The following is a 17,718-nucleotide window of genomic DNA, read 5'->3' as shown; positions in this document are numbered from 1 at the left end:
GTGCCTGGTGTATTAGAAGAGGGCATTGCCTGGCTTACTGGTGCACAGGACGTAAGCTGGTATAAATGAAACCCATCAGCAGGTGAATCCAGGAGGGTCGTCACTGCCTCTGCACTCGTTTGTCTCATTTAACAGGCCTGGAAGACTCTAAAAGCCACTGACAGACAAGCTCAGAGAGATCAGAGGGCCCCCACTTGGGCACAGGGAGAAGGCCTTTCCCTAGGGCCCAGGCCTGCTTGGTGGAATGTAGGAAGGCAAAGCAAGGAAAACAAACTTAAGCCATGAAGGTAGATAGTGAGAAAGTTACACGTCATCTTATTTCACCCCATGCTTTGAGATCCTTGGAGACAAGTCACTAAATAAATAGAGTATAATTTAAAGCTCGCGCCCACTAGCTGGGGAACTTTGTTTCTTTGCCATCAAGCAGCAGGTGCGAGTTTGCAGAGTTGGCCCCTCGAGTCCCCTCATTCCTAAATTCAGGAGGTGTCAAACCTTCATGTTCTTTTAATGGCTGTGGTTTCTGGATAGGTTTCAAGGGGAAACCCTAAAAATCACGAGTTCCAGGAGGCCAGGCTGGAGCAGGAAGCCCGAGTGCTGGGGCAGAGACCTGCATGTGAGAGGAAAGCAGACACCTTCCAAGGTAACCGATCCAGAGAGGCCAGGACTGGAGCGTGGCCTGTTCCTTGTTATCACAACAGCCACTGGCAGCCCGAGATTCAGAATCCTTCTCTTTACCCAACCCCAACACGGCAAGCAATTAAGGAACGGAGGTGGGATGTGTGGGAAGTCAAGAGTCCACAGTTCTAAATAATGAAGGGTTTCAAGAATGGAGTCATTGGAGAGAGGCCTACACCTGGATGTTTGCACACCTGCATTTTTGTTCATTCTCTTTTGCAGAGACCCCGAAGGCCCCCTTTCAGAGGGTGTGTGTGGCTCTGAAGGCCAAGAGAAACTTTTCCTCTTCCCCGTCCTTAAATTACAGGACTAAGGAGATTGTCTGCATTTCGTTTCCAGCATGTTTTCAGAGAGCGTGTAAGTGCCTCTCAGAATGGGCTGGGGTCACACTTTGCTCTTTTATTTAATTGCCCAAGTGTTATTTAACAACATGGGGCAGATGCAGAAGCAAGCACTTTTACACTTTAAAATCAGCCCTTTTGGAATCACAGAGAATTAAATGACTTGGAGACCTTCTGTCTTCCTGACATGGGTCACCTCCCTCTCCCAGCTCTCTTTTGAAGCGGCTGCACTTACTCTGGGATAGAGCTGCTGTTTTCCAGTTCTCCTGAAAACAGCTTTGATTGACAGGGAACTATTGAGAAACACTTGGTAACTCTTCCAAAAAAAAAAAAAAAAATCTGAGCTGCTTCCCCAACCACCTGAAACTTTAATTTTGGTTTCTTCCCTTCCGTCTTTTATTTGCACAAATGAATACTCAGGGAGGGTGGAAAGGACCCAAATAAAACAGTGCTCTCGGCAGGCCTCCGTTTGGCTCATTCCAACAGGACAGTGAAGTGCCTTCCTTCTTGCTGCTTTGGGATTGGCTCTAACTGCCGTGTTAAACTCAGTGCCAATTGGACTGCCCAGTGGCAAGGAGCTAAAATAAGCGAGATTTCAGTTTTCATCATTATGACTTTAAATGATGATTACTAGACACTCCCAGGGCAGGCCTAGCTCACCTTGGGTGACCCACAGGTGGTTAGTTCATTAGAATAAATCTGTGATTGCAGAATCCTAGCCAAGTATCATCTGGGGCTGGTGGTGATTTAGCTTGGTCCCTCAGTTCTGGTCACAAGTCGTATCCAGAGAGTGTGTCCTTATGTCCTTATTGTCACTGTGTGGTGTTGGGCATTGGAGCTTGTGTGTGTGTGTGCGCGCGTGCGCGCGCGCGCTTCTGAAGTGTTACTGTGAGAGCCTGGAAATGCTAGAGGGCCCATAGCAGAACCTAACCTAAGAAATGATTTGTACTGTAGACTTGCAACAGCCTTATGTTAAAACGTAAATATTTAAGTGACTAAGCAACATTTTATAAAAGTGTAGGGAAACACTCTCATCACTAGGAGGGAAATGACTTGTTCCACCCACTTTTGAGCATATCTGTTTTGCTTCCTAACTGGAGAGGTTTAAGCCTCGTCTTATAGGGGAGACAACAGTGATAGTGATTCTGGCCTGAAGAAACTTGCAAGCTGCAAGTGTCTGACACTTGCCGGCCTTACAGGGATAACACGTCTGACTCGTAATGTCAACAAGGATGGTACTTGCTGTGGTTTATGTTTTCATTGGTTATTAAAATGGTTGCCTGCTCTTAGCCTGGCCCATTTCTATAATGCTGGGGCCTGGTGGGCTACTCTGGTTCCCAGGGCTGGTGTAATTGACCAGGATGGGAGCGTTACCCTAAAAACAGAACAGGAAGGCAGATTCCATTACTGTGTACTTCGCAGGGGGGTCCAAATGCTGTGGTATGAGAACTTGGTCATAATGGTAATTGTTAGAAATCACAGCACACCCCAGAACCACCATCCTCTGCCTGAGTTAGAGACCGTGGTCAAGGGAAATGGGGACCCGGTTTTAACAGAATCCAGGCAAAAGAATGCCTTTGCAGGAGCTAGTCTCCATCAGACTTGAAAGGGTGCCTTTTCTTTCTAAAGCACGGTGTCCTGAGTCCTTAGGCTACTCAAATGGAGAAACATACCGAAGCTAAGATTGAGTCAAATTGCCCCGAGGGAGGAACTCTGGCAAAAATCTTAGCTCATTGGCAAGTCACTCTCAAAATCCAGATTAAGGAGAAAAAAATACAAGATCAACAACTGTCAGATTTCATTTCTATATGATGCAAAGTTGGCTGCCAGATTGTCACTTTGCACATGTTCAAAGAGGACAGTCAGGTATTAGCGAGTCCCCTCCCTCGAATGTGGTCAGTGTCTCCTTTATGGACAGAAACTGGGAATTGACAACCAGCTCCTTTGTGCCGACACCACAGCAGTGAGACACTTAACTGGTTTTTTGGATTTTTTTTTTTTGGTTTCCATTCTTTGGGGCAGGGGACTGAGTGGTAAGTACAAGGCAGTGAGTAGTTTAGCAGTAATGGGTATGTTTCCAGAGAGTTCTTTGCCCAAGGAAGGTGACTTTGTTTCTCATTTGTAACTTTTAAAGGTGATTTTTTTTCCTTTGATGTTTCGTCCCTTCTTTCACCCTTAATCGCTGGAGTTTCTTGCTTTTGCAAGGATGGGGTGTGAATGAAAATGGGAAACAAGACAGAGAAAGTTTGCTAGGTGACAAATTTAGCTTCATTTCAGAGTAAGAGTTCTGTTTTGTTGGTTTTAACCCCTGACAGGGCCTCTGAGTAAAATGCCTGGGCTTATTCTGTCTTTTGGGTGAGCCCTTCTTCCTTCCTACTGGGTAGCCATCACAGAGCCTTGTCCACAGGAGGGTTAATGCCCCGGGGGTTTTTGGGGCTGCCCACCCCCCAAGCCTTAGCTACCCTCCTTTGTCCTGGGTCGCGTGGGGGTCTGGGGTGGTTCACCTGCTCATGCTCTTTGAGTTTTGTGCCTCCTCCAACATTTTCCCATCCTCTTTCCTCCATGAAGTGGGTCTCAGGCTTCCCTAGAGGGAGGAGTGGGGAGGGCAGAGCATGCCCTCCCTTCCCACCCCCTGCTCCCTCTGGCTATTGCTGGTTTGGGACTGAAGCCATGAAAACCCCCTTTGCAGACCACTCTTTGTGAAGATGGGGAAGCGCCAACAGCCCTTTCCCCTTCTCTTCTGCTAATCACATAATGGCCTTAAAGGCTTTCTTAAATGATTATCTTGTCTTTAATTTTTTTAAGTGGGTCTTTTGGGGGCAACATTGGGGAGTTTACAGGATATCTTCAGTCATCTGTAGGAAGACTCTGAACTGGGAAAACTGGCTCCGTTGGGCTGTGTGAAAAGACAGTGGAATTTTCATCTGCTGCTGATTTCACGGGCTGTCCTGAAAGTGATTTTGGCCACAAACCTTTGATCTGGGAGTGAGACATCCCCCTCATCCCCCATGCTTCTGGAGGCAGGAATTGGTGACTGCTCAGGCCTCCCTACATTGTTTGTATATGTGAGAGAGTGTGTGTTGGTGTTATGTGTGTGGGTGTGTGGGAGTGTGTGTGGGTGTGTTGAGGGGGAGTAGTAGCTGAAGAGAAGAGCTGGGTGTTTGGGTGACTGGGGCCAAGGCATGGTGGCGGCTTGTAGACTGGGAGGGCGCAGTGTGTAGACTTCCTCAGGGGTAAGAAGGGCTGAGCTTCTTGGAGACTGTGGGGGTGGGGGAGGCGGCAAAAAAACAACTTTGCTGGTCTCTTGGTTGTGCCCAGTTTCATCCCGGAATGTGACTGGAGGAAAGTGTTTCTTTCTGAGGCTGCTGGTTGAGCTGCACTTGAACGCACATCTCCGTTGTGGGCTCTGCGTTTCGGTCTTAAACCGCCGGGTCCCAGGCAGCTGTGTGACTTCTTGCTTGGATCTCCTTAGCGGAGAGGCTGGAGTCAGATGAGCTGAAGGAAGAAAAGACGAAGGGGTTTAATTCGATATGTGATTTCAGCCCGGCGCCCCCGCCAAAGTCATATAAGTGCCTGTTCAAATATGGCGGTCTCCCTTCAGTGTATAAAAAGCTCCTTTCGAAAGAATTTTAACTTTTGTAAGTCTATAAAAAGTACATATGTGTGGACATGAACTTATTTGCTTCTCACACTTATGGTCTCCGAGTGGCCTGTTTTGGACAACTTTTCCTGACATCTTTCTGTCTAGTGAAAATGTGCTAAAAAAAAGCACATGTGTGCTTTTCTTCTCCTTTTTAGCAACTTTTCCTTCTTAAACAATTTTTCTTAACTGCTCAAGAAACAATGCAAGCCTCTTCCACCATTTCAGGCCCTGCTTCCTAAAATGCTCTTTGGCTCAGGGCCTTGGTTCTTAATGTACACTTGGCTTGTCGGGGGAGTGGATTTTGCTTTCCTTGTAACAGCTCTGTATTTCTCCATGGAACATCTGCATCTTTGCTCAAGCATCAAGTCAACTTCTGGACACTTAAGGAGCCTGTGGATCATTGCTGAAGTGACTGTTTTTATTTGTATTTATTTTTTTAAAGATTTTATTTATTTGAGAGAGACAGCAAGAGCAGGAGCTGAGGGAGAGGGAGAAGCAGACTCCGCGCTGAGCAGGGAATCTGATGCGGGATCCGGTCCCAGGACCCCAAGATCACAATGGGAGCTGAAGGCAGACTCCCAACAGACCAGGCCACCCACACTTCCCCTGAAGTGACTATTTTAAGATACACTTGTGTTCTACCAAGTTCCTGAATGGTGTCACGTTTATATAATTACATAATTATTATTATTATATTATAATTATTATCAAGGGACAGGCTTTGATAAAGACTGTCAGTCTTATACCGGGCCTTATACACACTTGTTACCTGGACCTACCTGGCCGACTTTGAAAACTTGGTTCCAGGTCAAGGATGGCAGTAGGGAAAATGATAGCCACCCCCCACCCCCACCACCCCACACTACCACCACCACTGACATTTTCAAAGAAGTTGAGGCTGTTTTTTCCTGCAACAGGTATGAAACCCAGAGGTGGAGGTGTCTTTAGGGAAAGTGGAGAACGCCTCCATCTCGGGGAAAGGACCATTGCTTTATCTCGCCCTTGCTGGGAAAGCTATTAACAATGGTCTGCATGGGAGAAATTGGCGTTTAGAGGAAATCCTGGTGTAGACTCCCCAGTGTCTAATGGGAGGGAGGTGCAGTCTTCCTCACTGGTTGGAGGAATGAGATAATAACACAGTAAAAGTGGGGAGAGGTCAGTTCAGTATCAGAGTGCGGCTTATAAACCAGCCCTTAAAACGGGGGTTCTTTTGTTCATACTCAGTTTTGTGGGAGAAGCAGAGGTGACTCCGATGAGCCTGCTTTTCTGGGGAGCCGGCTCCTGTTCTTCACTCTGCTTTAGCCTGTACCCATCTGCCCGGGTCCCAGACTTGAGGCCTACCTCAGGTCTGGCATAGCTGTGTGACTGTGGACCAATCCTTGAACCTCTTTGAGCCTTACTTCCTTCATCCGTAAAATGGGCACAGTACACGCTTCACATCTCTAAGGGGAGTTCAGTTGAGGAGAACTGTCTTCACAGCACTTGGCATGTTGAGTACCCTCCCCACAAATGACAGTCCCCATATGCTTTTCCCCTGTGTGTCTTTTGTGGCTGCTGCTGGCCTCCACTAGCTTTTGTTTCCCGGCACAGTGGAAGAAATAAACTCAAAGGTCCAGCATTTATTTCTTCAGCTCTCCCCTTATGGGCTGGGAATAAGACCCACTGTTTTTAATATCCTGCAACTAAATGTGTTCAGGAGTGAAATAGAGCGTCCTCATCCTCCCTAGCCCTCCCCTCATGTGCCCCCCACCCTGCTCCCTGAAAGCTGGCGGGCGGCCTTCTAAGTGAGCAGCCCACTCAGTGACCCACCTAGAGCGGCCTTCCCGGGCTGGCTTGTATATGCTAATAGGCCTGACTTGTCCTGGCTTGTTTGTAGTGATTTGTGGAGGCATTTAAATGCAAATACTATCAACTTGTTGAGTTAATTATCATGGCCCCCCCCCCCCCCCCCCCCTTCCTGCAGTGCCTCCCAGCCTGGCTCTCCTAAGGCGACTGTTCTCATTCAGCCCTGCGCTCTTCCTGTCTTGCCCTCCTCCGTCCCTTACCCTGTCCCCTTCCTGTCTCTGCAGGTCCAGTCACAGCTCCATGCTGCTCTGTCTCCCACCTCTGGACTCTGTCGTCGGGGATGGGCATGCAAGTGTCTGGTCCAGTTGAAATCCCCTGTGAGTGGTGTCCCTTTGCATGCAGGGCGATCTGGGTCACGTGGCTCTGAGTTAAAACCCCATGTTTTACCTACTAGTTTGAGAAACCGAGCTACCCAGACCTATGAACCCTTGACACTCAGTCCTCAGTCTGGTGAAAGAGTGACTGTTGTTTTAACATCATCATCATCATCATCATCATCATCATCATCATCATTATTTTCATGTGCCCACATTGTTTATACCACTAAATCTTGTTACCACTTCTGAGAGTGCAGAGAAACCATATTGCAAAGGGGATGCCCCCTTCGGCTCCCACCCCCTGTAAACCTCAGTGTTGAATTGTGCTTGAGTGGACCTCAGTTCTAGTTGCTTCCTGCTTGTGTGTGAGCACTGTTGACATTTGGGGTTGGATAATTCTTCGTTGGAGGATGTGGGGGGCATCCTTGACTTCTCCCCACTTAGTAGCACGCACATGCCCCCCCCAACGAAAATGTCCTGAGGAAATGCCCACTATCTCCTGGGGAGGCAGAATCACCCCAGCTTGAGAATCACTGGGACAGAGATTACATTTATTTCTCATGGATAAAAAGATGGTAGATTCCTGCTTCATTCTCTAAGTTAGACATGCTGACCAGCCTCTGAGCTTGCGCTGTGACCCCGCGGATCTCAGATGTTGCATTTGCTTAATTTTATGGTCTTTTTAGCATTTGAAAATTAAGACCCTTTCCTTTCAGGGCATGGTGATAACGCTCGTGTTTGAGGCTTTATCATTTTTGGCCTCTGGAGGGCTGTCCCATAGAAATATAACCCAAGCCCTATATGTAAGCGTATGTTTTCTAGTGGTCTTGTTAACAGTAAAAAGCAGGTGGAATGAAGTCTAAAATAGGGGCGCCTGGCAGGCTCAGTCAGTAGAGCGTGTGACTCTTGATCTCAGGGTTGTAAGTTCGAGCCCCACGTTGGGTATAGAGATTACTTAGAAATAAAAAATCTTAAAGTATATAACATACACATACATTTGATGCAACACACAGTATCGCCATGACACTCCTGTTTCAGCAATTGGGGCCAGCTGCCTTTCCAAAGCTCGGGAGCCATATGTGGCTAGTGGCTTCCCCATGGGACAGCTCAGCAAGATCTAGGATGATTCCAGCCTCTGTCTTCCCTCAAATCAAGCCATGTTCTATTGAGTCTGGGAAAAAGTTTTTTTCCTTCTTGCTTAAAGAAAAAAAAAAATGAAGGCTTTATATTTATTCTCTGAAAAGTGGGGCCTTGACAGCACAGCTGCAGCCAAGGAGAGGAGCGTGGAGTGAGGCAGAGCGAGCTGGGCATCTAATCTATGGGGAAGCTCCCCCAGCCTCCGCGGGGGAGGCCCTCTGGGCAGTACCCTGGGCCTAGCCTGGAAGGAGGGTAAATATTCCGAGGGCTCAATGTACTCTCTCACTCCGCACAGACTAATGGTTTGGGTTAATTTTGTGTACAAGGCCCCTTTTGTTGGAGAAGGGGGGAAAGTCCGCAGCTGTGACCGGAAACAGGGCAAGGGCCTACTGGGATGACCTTGTTTTGGAAAGTCTAAATGGAACACTAATGGCAGAGATCTGAGACGGGTGATGTATGTGTGTGTTTGACTGGGCCTAAAGATAAGGTGAAGAGTATTTTAAAAGTTACTTTAGTGCAACCTCCCAGATAATCGCAGGCCTGGGGCCAGTTACAATTTATGGTGAGCTGGTCGTCAGGCCTGTGCGTTGGCCTCATTTTATCTTTGCAGTCCAGGCTCTGTAGCTTAACTGGTCGCTGCTCTGTTTGTTTATTTTAGCATTTTTGGGAGCTGGGCGGTGGGGGCTCATCAGGTTTTTCAGGGAAGCTGAGCGACATTTTATAAGGCACAAAGAGCTGTTCCTATTCCTGCTGCTGAGTGCCTTGGGACACCTCACTCCTAGCTGTCCCTAATAATAACGTAAGCTGGGGTGTTGCACTGTAGAGACTCCAGAAGCCTGGCCTGCAGGGCCACACCTCCCACAGTGCCACAAGCCTGCCAAAGGTGTGAGCTAGGGAGGAGGTGTGGCGGCCTTAATATAGCTCAGGCCGAGGTTCCTTTCATCTCTGAGGTCAGCCTTTTCCTGTTGCCTCTCCAGTTCCTGAAGCAGTGTCTCTGGGCTGCACAGGACACCGGGCACACATTCCTTCCAGACAGGACTGCTTTGGGTGGTGAGAGCCTAACTTTTTCTGGACAGCAGATGCCTCGTGGGATCTTGTGTCACCCATGGTACCCTCTCATCCCCACATTGAGCCAGTCCCTAAACACTGCCATTCTTCTGGCTTAAAAGAAGCTTACAAAGCCACCATTGATTTGACAGAGGCATTTGAACAGTGACTGGCTGCCTCACCTTCCTACCCCAGGATTCCCTAGGAAGCACCTTGCACCACAGAATAGTCCCAAGCTTTGTGCTTGAAAAAAGTGTGTTCTTCAGCTACTAGGGACTTGGCTTTTAAAAATACATTTTATAACCGGGTCATGGCATTTGGGTGTTGTTAAATCCCGCCTGGTTTCTTATTTGCAGTTTGACAAGGTGTACTTTGGTTGGGGTAGGGGCTTGTGTGTGTGGGGGGTCTTTTCCTGAGGGGCAGTAAAGCATAAAATGGGAAATTCTTCTGAGTTTTGGACTTAATGACAAAAATAACTTATTTATGGATAGAGTGGCATATGTTTGTGGATACCCCCCCTTTTTTTTGAGGGTGGGGCATGTGGTTTAAGGTTCCTTCAGACTTTTCAGTTTACCTATCCGCTAAGCCACTGCCATCTGCTTTAAAAAATTTATTTTTTCATTTTAAATCCTCAAAGACAAAGGGACCTGGAAGCTCAGACCTGTCCTGCCACATTCCTGAGTAATTTGGTTTTGATTAACCCAAGGAGAAAAGTTGGTTTCTCCTAGCGACCGGGGGATCAAAGCACCAGGAGGGGCAGTTCCCCTAATACACAGGGCTCCCCTCCCTCCAGTCTCCTGCCGCCTGCTCCCCCTCCCTGGCCTTTTCAACCTCCCCCTCTTTAGAAAGCCTGAGCAGGAGTTATTTCCACTTTCTGACTCTCAGAGGTGGAAGCGTATCCTAGAGCTTCGGATGGACAGACCAGGGAGCAATACCACCCCCCCCACTCCTTTCTTCCTAAACTCCTTTTCCCCCCACAAAGCTGCAAAGCACATTCCTGTGTTAATCCTGCTGCTGGAGGAATGCAAATGGCTGTAATTGTGTGCCCCAGGACCAAGTCTTCCGCATCTGTGCAGCTTTTCTTCTTTGAGGAGGTGGCTAAAAAGTTCATTTACATGGAGAAATGAGACTGGCCTGTGATCCCTAGTGGTAGGATGGGCATTTTCTAATAGGAAAGGGGCCTTGTCTGTGGTCTCTGCTCCTCCTCCCCGTTCTCTCCCCATTTTAAAGTGTCTGTATACTGGGGGGTTGTAGGTACCAGGCTCCTGCTGGGCATATTTTATGGGATGGGGAGGGCAATTAAAAGCCCGGGGGGGGGCAGGGCACTCTGCTTTTGACAGTAGGAAGTCAAGCTGAAGTATTATTAGACAAGGCTTGTTGTAGGCAATCCTTGCGTTAAACTACAACAAACAACTTATTATTATCTTAAAGCAAACTTTCGGTCTCACAAGTAATTGATGACGTTTTGGAGAGGTGCACCATGCCCCTGACCTTGTCTAGCTTCTGACAGATTCCTGGACTGACCTTCCACCTTTTTTCCCCCCTCCTTAACTTATACTTGCAGTTTGGCAAGTGGGTTATTTGGATACTAAGAATTAGAAGTATTACTGGGGAGTCGGTACACTGTAACTTTAGGGGGATGTTCAAAATAGACCTGAAGAAATCCTGTCTGTTTCCTGTTGAATGATACCTAGCTCCTGGCTGAATCATAAGTTGAAAGGCAGCCTGAGGTTCCAGGAGAGCACCGTTCTAGATGGAAACACAGTCACATGTGTAACTGAAAGTTCCAGGAGCCACGTTCAAACAATTAGAAAGTGGTAGAATGAATTTCGATACTTTATTTAGACCAGTATACCAGAAATGGTATTGTTTTAACATATTATCAAGGTAAAGAAGACTGTTAATGAGACATTTTCATACTTAAGAAAAAATCCTGTGTGTTTCATACGTCCAGCCCATGTCATAGGCTCACAGGCTTGGTGGCCCCAGGTACTAGTGGCTCCCTCTTGGACCAGGCAGGGCTCACTTAAAAGGATGCTGGGGCGCCTGGGTGGCTCAGTGGTTAAACCCTCTGCCTTCTGCTCAGGTCGTGATTTGGGGGTCCTGGGATGGAGTCCCGCATCGGGCTCTCTGCTCAGTGGGGAGCCTGCCCCCCCCCGCCTGCCTCTCTGCCTACTTGTGATCTCTGTCTGTAAATAAATTAATTAATTAATAAATTAAAAAATCTTTGGGAGTGGGGGAAGGATGCTGTCCTGGGCTCCTCTGATGCATTCTGCTGATGGAGTGGAGTCGCCCATTGTCTCTTGTGACCAGCTGCTTTCATTTACTGTAGTTCAGGGGTACAGGCCTCAACTGCACACAGTTTCTTCTATGAAAACGGTGCAGCTCCCATCACACCCTCACGGGATTGTCTGGAAGCAAAAATACGATCCTGCCGTGCAAACGTCTTGTAAATTGCCTTCCGCTGCTTGTACCTAGGGGTGGAAGGCAGAGGTATCCGTACGCTTCGGAGGGCTTTCCAAACAAAGAATCCCTTCGGTGGCAGCAAAGTGCGCCAGACCCTGGTGGGAGAGGGGGATATGGCAGAGCGGAGCCGCTGTTGTCTGTGTGAGTTCTGAGGTGTTCAGGACAACACCCTTGCTGCTTTGTATGGCGGCAGGATTGGGTGTATATCTGGGACCCATATATAGTGGATCATCCGCGCACTCTCTCTCCCTTCTCACAGGCTGCTGGCCTAGTGTTGGGGCTGGTGTGGTTGACAGGTGTGGTTTGTCGCCTGCTGGGGCCTTCCTTCTGGAGTCTGGGGTGCTGCCCAGGTGTGAGGTGCAGGAGCTGCTGCGGTTGTCCAGGTCACCAGTCCCAACCAGAATGCCCTTCTCCTTCTCTACCCCTAGTGTTTCTTTCGGATTTCTGATTTCTCACATATCTTAATGCCATGCGCAGAACACTCTTTTCTCTAGTCTGGGGCGGGTGGGCGTCTCTAGCTGCCGGAGGTGAAAGGGAGGGACGGAGGGTAAGGAAAAATCAGAAAGCACCTTGCATGGGAGGATAGGGGATGTGATAGAGACGCTAAGCCCCAGTCTAGACTTATTTTTGTTTTGTTTTGTTTTATTTTAACTGAGAACAGAATGTTTTAAAATTATTAATTAATTAGCTAAGATCAGGAGTTGTATGCTCTACTGACTGAGCCAGCCCAGGGCCCCCAGACTTTTTTTTTTTTTTTAATTTAATAGGCTGCTAATAGTTTTCTCCTGTTCGGTTATGAAGTGGCTTCTTCTCAGAACTAGGTGACTTAGGTCCTGCTCCCCTTACAGCTCTTATGGGTAAAGTAGCAGCAGGGAAAGCTGTCCCCCAGCTTCTGCTAATAGAGGGAATGGTGGGAAAGCGAGGCCCACGGAGGATCATCTTCTTTCAGAGCATCGGTGAAGGACTGGGCTTTTCTCCCTAGTGATCTTCGCCTTCCTTAGTGGATGCATGGGATCAGCCCAGCTTCCCTTCAGCCGCGCGGTGTCCAGGGCACACAGCCAGGCTCTGCTGATTCCGGGGCCTCCCGGGGGCGGGGGTGGTGGACGGTGGGATTTGTGCCCCCGGTAAGCCGAGAGGTGGGTGTGGGTTTGGGGTTTTACGGGGTGGGGGGAGGTATCTGATTCCTTCAACAGGCGGGGAAAAACTGTGAAAGTGTGAGGTTGAGTGGCCCCCGGCGCCGGCCTCGGCTGGGGACGAAGTAGCGCAGCTGTCTGACCCCGGGTGAAAAGTTCAAATCTGCATTTAAAAAGAGTGCCAGGAGCCACCCCACCCCCTCCCCCAGTCAAGTTGAAACCCTGCGCGTTGTGGAGGCTCCAGCCAGGCCTTGCGCGGGGATATCCAGCCGTTCCGCGTGCCCGTCGGCCCTGACCCGGGGGTGCTGGAAGTCGGAGGGGGGTGGTGGCGGGCGCCCGGGATGCGCTTCTCCCACAGCAACAGTTGCTGCGCACCAGGCGGCCCCCACACCGCCTGGAAGGAGAGGGAAGTTTCTTCTTCTTCCAGACGAGGGGAGTTTAACCCCTTTCTCCACACCCTCCTGAGAAGGGGGTCTTCCTTTTCCAGCGTCCTCCTTCCGCTAAGGCCGCTGTGGGCTGCGTGGAGGTGCTGGCAGGGCTGGAGGGGACCCTGCTTGAGGTGGAGGAGGTGGCAAAGTGATGTCTGGTGGCCGAGGTTCCCTTTCCACAGAGGGGATCCTCCTTTGGCTTGAGCTTGTGGTTTAAAAGTCTGTCCTGGACTTGTTTGCACTGAGTGTGTAAGTCCCCTTCCCCTCTGTGCCATCGCGCTGTCCTGAGTTTTTCTCCAGCCTTCCATGGCCTTGGGGTAGGAATCAAGATGGGCTTCGAGGGTTCAAGAAGGGCTCAGGCTTGGGGAGCGGGGAAACAAAGGGGGTGGGGTGGAAAGGGGAGCCTGGTCTGCTACTTGCATTCAGCCCGGAGAAGGGACAGAGAAGCGACAGGGTCCATCTGCCTTCTTCCCCTTTCTCCATCCTGTGCCAGCTTCCCCCCTGCACTGAGGACTGTCTGGCCATTGCCCTGCCGGGAAACCCCTCCACTCAGTCTCTGATTAGTTTATGCCAATGTTTAGGTGACTGTAAACACTTCAGCCTCTCCGATTTTATATCCCTAAAGGGTCTGAGTCTGAATGCAGTTGGGCATTGGGCCCCTGCGGTGTCTGTGACTTCCCCCACCCCCTTCCAGTGCTAACAGGCAGGTCTTTAACCTTCCCGGAGGAGGCAGATAGAGTCCTCTGCAAACCCCAGGACCAGGGGCCACCTCCTTGTTTTCCTTTGGTTCTGAATACTGAGATTTAGAAGTGATGTTGGGAGGCCCCTATCTGTAAGACTGGAAGTTGAAGATGGAGGAGAGGAAAGCTTCTTTGAAGGGAGAAGTCTGTTGATTCTGATCTCTTGTTTGGGGAGGAAAAGAGAAGTTTCCTATGTTCCCCTTAGTTTGTCAAATGCACTCATGGATTTTGACTCTTAAAAGGCTAAAGTAAGACCTTAGCACTGACAAGGTGGCATAGTATACCTTTGTTTCATTTTGCCTGACTCCTTCTTCTTGTTTAAAGGATACTTAGGAACTTAAGGTTTTGGATGCCACCCCCCCCACACACACACAAGAAGTGCGGCGAAGGAGCTGTTTGGTTATTGTGGCACGTCTCGTTGCTTTTGCCTTTACCAGCGTGGAACATTCCTATTTGTTCTTTTCCTATGGGAGACATGGGAATTCAACGTCTTGAGGGCCACACGGGGTCCCTTTTCCCACAAGGTTCCAGAATGTACATTCTGTTAGGGAGCCGGCATTCCCTCTGAAATCCCAATGCCCTCACTTCCCCATGCCCACCTCTTCCTCCACGCTTCTCTCAGGGGCACCCTTCTTTGCAGCTAGAGGACCACTGTGACCTGCAGGGGAAGGAGGGGAACATCATCCCTTGGTCCATTTGCCTTCTGGTTCGTGCGTTCAAGTCCCGGACACTTCTTTCTGTTGGCTGTGATGGCTCGGAGTCCAGTTATGCCATCACAGGGGCATTTTAATTAGCAGTGCCTTAGTCATTAGTGAGTTATTGTTTTTGTCTGGAAACACTTAAGTACTGTTTACTCGATGTCTCAACGAAATGCAAAACAGCAATTAAGCAGAAATTTGTTGTATGAGGCAGGAACCAAAATGGATTGTCAAAAGCAGGTTGTGGTTCCTCCCACAAAAGTTGTTTCTCCTTCGGCCTCCTGATAACTGGATTGTCTTCATGACCTACTCCCTAGAGTTGTCTGATAGAAGGAACTTTATATCTTTATATAAACTATACTATCTATCTATCTATCTATATAACTATATATCTTTATATATCTTTATATATCTTTATATATCTTTATATACTCAGGAACTTTATATCTTCCTGTGTCCTTCGTTCATTGGTGTGGACATTTAGGTTTGGTGAAGTGTTAATGTTTACTTTTTCCCCCTGTTTGGGTTTTGTTTTGTTTTTTTGTTTTTTGTTTTTTGTTTTTGTTTTTTTGGTCTGCTACCTGGGATATTTCAAAAACCCATTTCGAATGAAGATGAATTATTTGTGAAAACTCATGCATGGCTTCCATTTAGAGAACTTAAACATATTTTCTTCATAGTTTTCTAGATCAGGTGCCACTGTTAATCTAATAAACCCTTCTTGACCTCCTGAGTGTTGAGGCACTGGGATAGATCTTTTTACTTAAAATCTTGTATGGATTCGTGGAAGAGGGGCTAAGTCTAGAGCAGAGCTGGAGAGGCACTAGAATGCCCACCCCCCCAAAAAAAGGTCTAGGGGACGCGCATGTGCATTGCCCACAGCTTGGACGGGAACCCAGAGGAAGGAGCTGCTCCTTGTCGAAAGAAACAGCCAGCTGCTTTGGTGGGGTTCTCATCCCCCGGAACGCAAGGCTTATGGACAATGCGATCCAAGGAGAAGGCTGAGGGAGCTGTGTAAGGCGGGGCAGAGGGGGTGGCAGGCGAGTGAACTCTGAATTATATCATGTCGCGTCCTTCTTTCCAGGAGATACGTTGGTAATAAAACTCTTCTTACCAATTTCGTCATGGGGACCCCGGTTTCTCACTGCTCAGGCTCTTGTCTCATGCTCCCTGTCTCTTCTTCTTCTTCCTTTTTTTTTTTCCTTTCTCTTTTCCCTTCAAACAATATCTTCTGACTTCCAGATTTCTGATAAATTGATAAGAGGCATTGCGTGAGTCAATAGAGCTGTAGACACTTTGCCAATATAACCCCGGCTCTATTGATCTGCCAGTAAATTAAAGTCTTACTTAGAGGCTGCCGATATTTCTAATCTCCTGCCTCACCAATTACATCCTCCCAGCTACCTGGAAAGGGGACTTGAGCCTTAGGACCTTTTTGTTGTTGTTGTTTTACCAGGGGCTGCTGTTCTTCCATGGGGTTGGGGAGGGGCACTTGTGTTTTTTAGAAAGGGGAGTGTAGAAGAAAATGAACCAGCCTAACTCCTTGTATGGGATCTGTGTTCATGCCACAGGTTCATTACTAAAAAAAAAAATCCTGGAAAACAAATCCCATCAAGGTGATTACTACCTCTTACAGCAAGTCTGCAATGCCACTCCTACCCTTGGATTTGCTCCAGGTTTGGAGATAAAGTTGAGAGTTGCTACTATTGGAGATGCTCTGGTGTCTTTTATGCCTGTCTCTCACTTTTTAAAGAAACGTTTCATTTTTCTCACCTAATCTCTACACTCCATGTGGGGCTCGAACTCACAACCCTGAGATCAAGAGAGACATGCTCTTCTGACTCAGCCAGCGAGGTGCTCCAACTGCGTCTCACTTTTAAATATTTTTGACAGTCTTTCTCTTGAACTGGAAGAAAATGGGAGTTTTTTTTTAAATTAAAAGCTGGGTTATTTGTGTTTGTCACTTAAAAAGAAATAAATGCTTGAGAGTTTGTGGAAAAGAAGAGATTGGAGGGGCTGCCCAAGATAGGAATGGCTGGAGGCATGCCCCATTCTCATTGGAGCAGAGGAAAGCAGGGGAGAGAATCTGTTTCTTTCTCCGTCTTAACTTTTGCCCATGGTGCCCCTACTGTCACTCCCCGCTCTGCCCCTTGCTCACTGGTTTGAAGTTGAGTAACAATAACAACAGCTTAAAGATGTTCCTGCAGGAACAATGGGGCTCATAGAGTTCTTTACCGGGATGCCCACTTTACACCATGGTGGTTAGGGCAGATCGTTCATCTGATAAGCTCCTTTCAAGTCCCGTTTATGTGGTTGGCTTTGAGAAGAAATCTCCAGATAAATGCTCTGTTCTCTCTGATACTCCAGAGCAAAAAAAAAAAATAAAAAATAAAAAAAAATCAATGGCAGGGATAATTCTTTCCCTTGTCCAACACGCACTTCAATGTGTTTCTACCATGAGCGTTATTCTTTTTTTTTTTTTTTTTTCAAAGTAGGCTCCACACCAGTATGGGGCTTGAACTCACAACCCTGAGATCAAGAATCATGTTCTCTACTGAGCTATGCAGGCACACCTCAAAGTTGTGTTTTTTGTTTTCCTTTTTTTTTTTTTTTTTTTTTTTTAACAAAACGTTCAGCCCTGGAGCCCCATTCTCCAGCACTGTGAGGAAGGAAGCACTGTTGGGAAGTGCCTATGTCCCATTTAGTAGAAAGAACAATGTAGACCCTGTTCCCTGGGAGTATTTCTGGTCTTCCTCTCTCCTCTCTCTCTCTTCACCTCTCAAGTGGGCGAGGTTGATGGTGAGCTTAGGTTGGGTAATGTGGGAAGCTTGCCAGGGGGTTCATCCACTGGCTGTTAGTGGGGAGAATGGAGAGTGTATGGGGGCCCAAGAATGGCCTCCCCTTCTTAGGCCCGGTCTTCAGAGCTGCCAGAGGCCGGCTGAGATGGCTGCCTGCCTGAGGCGGTGATTGAAAGCTGCTTATGGGTGGGTTAGGTCTCCTTGCATGGGGGCTGGAGGAGACTGCCTCTCCACGCTTCCCTTGGCTCCTTTGGGCTGAGTGAGTGAAGGAGATGTTAGACAAGGAGAAACCCCAGGAGGCTGGGATTGACTTTCCCCTTTGTTTGGATTGCATTGTGTTGTAGGAGGTGTTTAAATCTTGTTCACACCTGTCGAGGCTGAGGCCTGGCTTTGAGAGCAGTTTGTAACAAGACTTCTGTTGTTGTTGCCGAAAAGGTTTCTAGCTCACAA

At 48.1% G+C, this 17,718-nt stretch overlaps 1 protein-coding gene across 1 annotated transcript in view; it reads left to right on the top strand.

Moving 5' to 3' along the window:
- ZFHX3 (zinc finger homeobox 3) overlaps positions 1-17,718 on the top strand; it is a 232,001-nt gene that overhangs the window by 1,102 nt on the left and 213,181 nt on the right. The gene's annotated exons all lie outside the window — the stretch shown is intronic.

The sequence above is a fragment of the Lontra canadensis genome, unplaced genomic scaffold (assembly GCF_010015895.1).
Source record: "Lontra canadensis isolate GAN:19392208 unplaced genomic scaffold, GSC_riverotter_1.0 scaffold8, whole genome shotgun sequence".
Classification (NCBI taxonomy): domain Eukaryota; kingdom Metazoa; phylum Chordata; class Mammalia; order Carnivora; family Mustelidae; genus Lontra; species Lontra canadensis.
The sequence above is the reverse complement of the archived record's forward strand: the minus strand, read 5'-3'. Positions and strand labels throughout refer to the sequence as shown.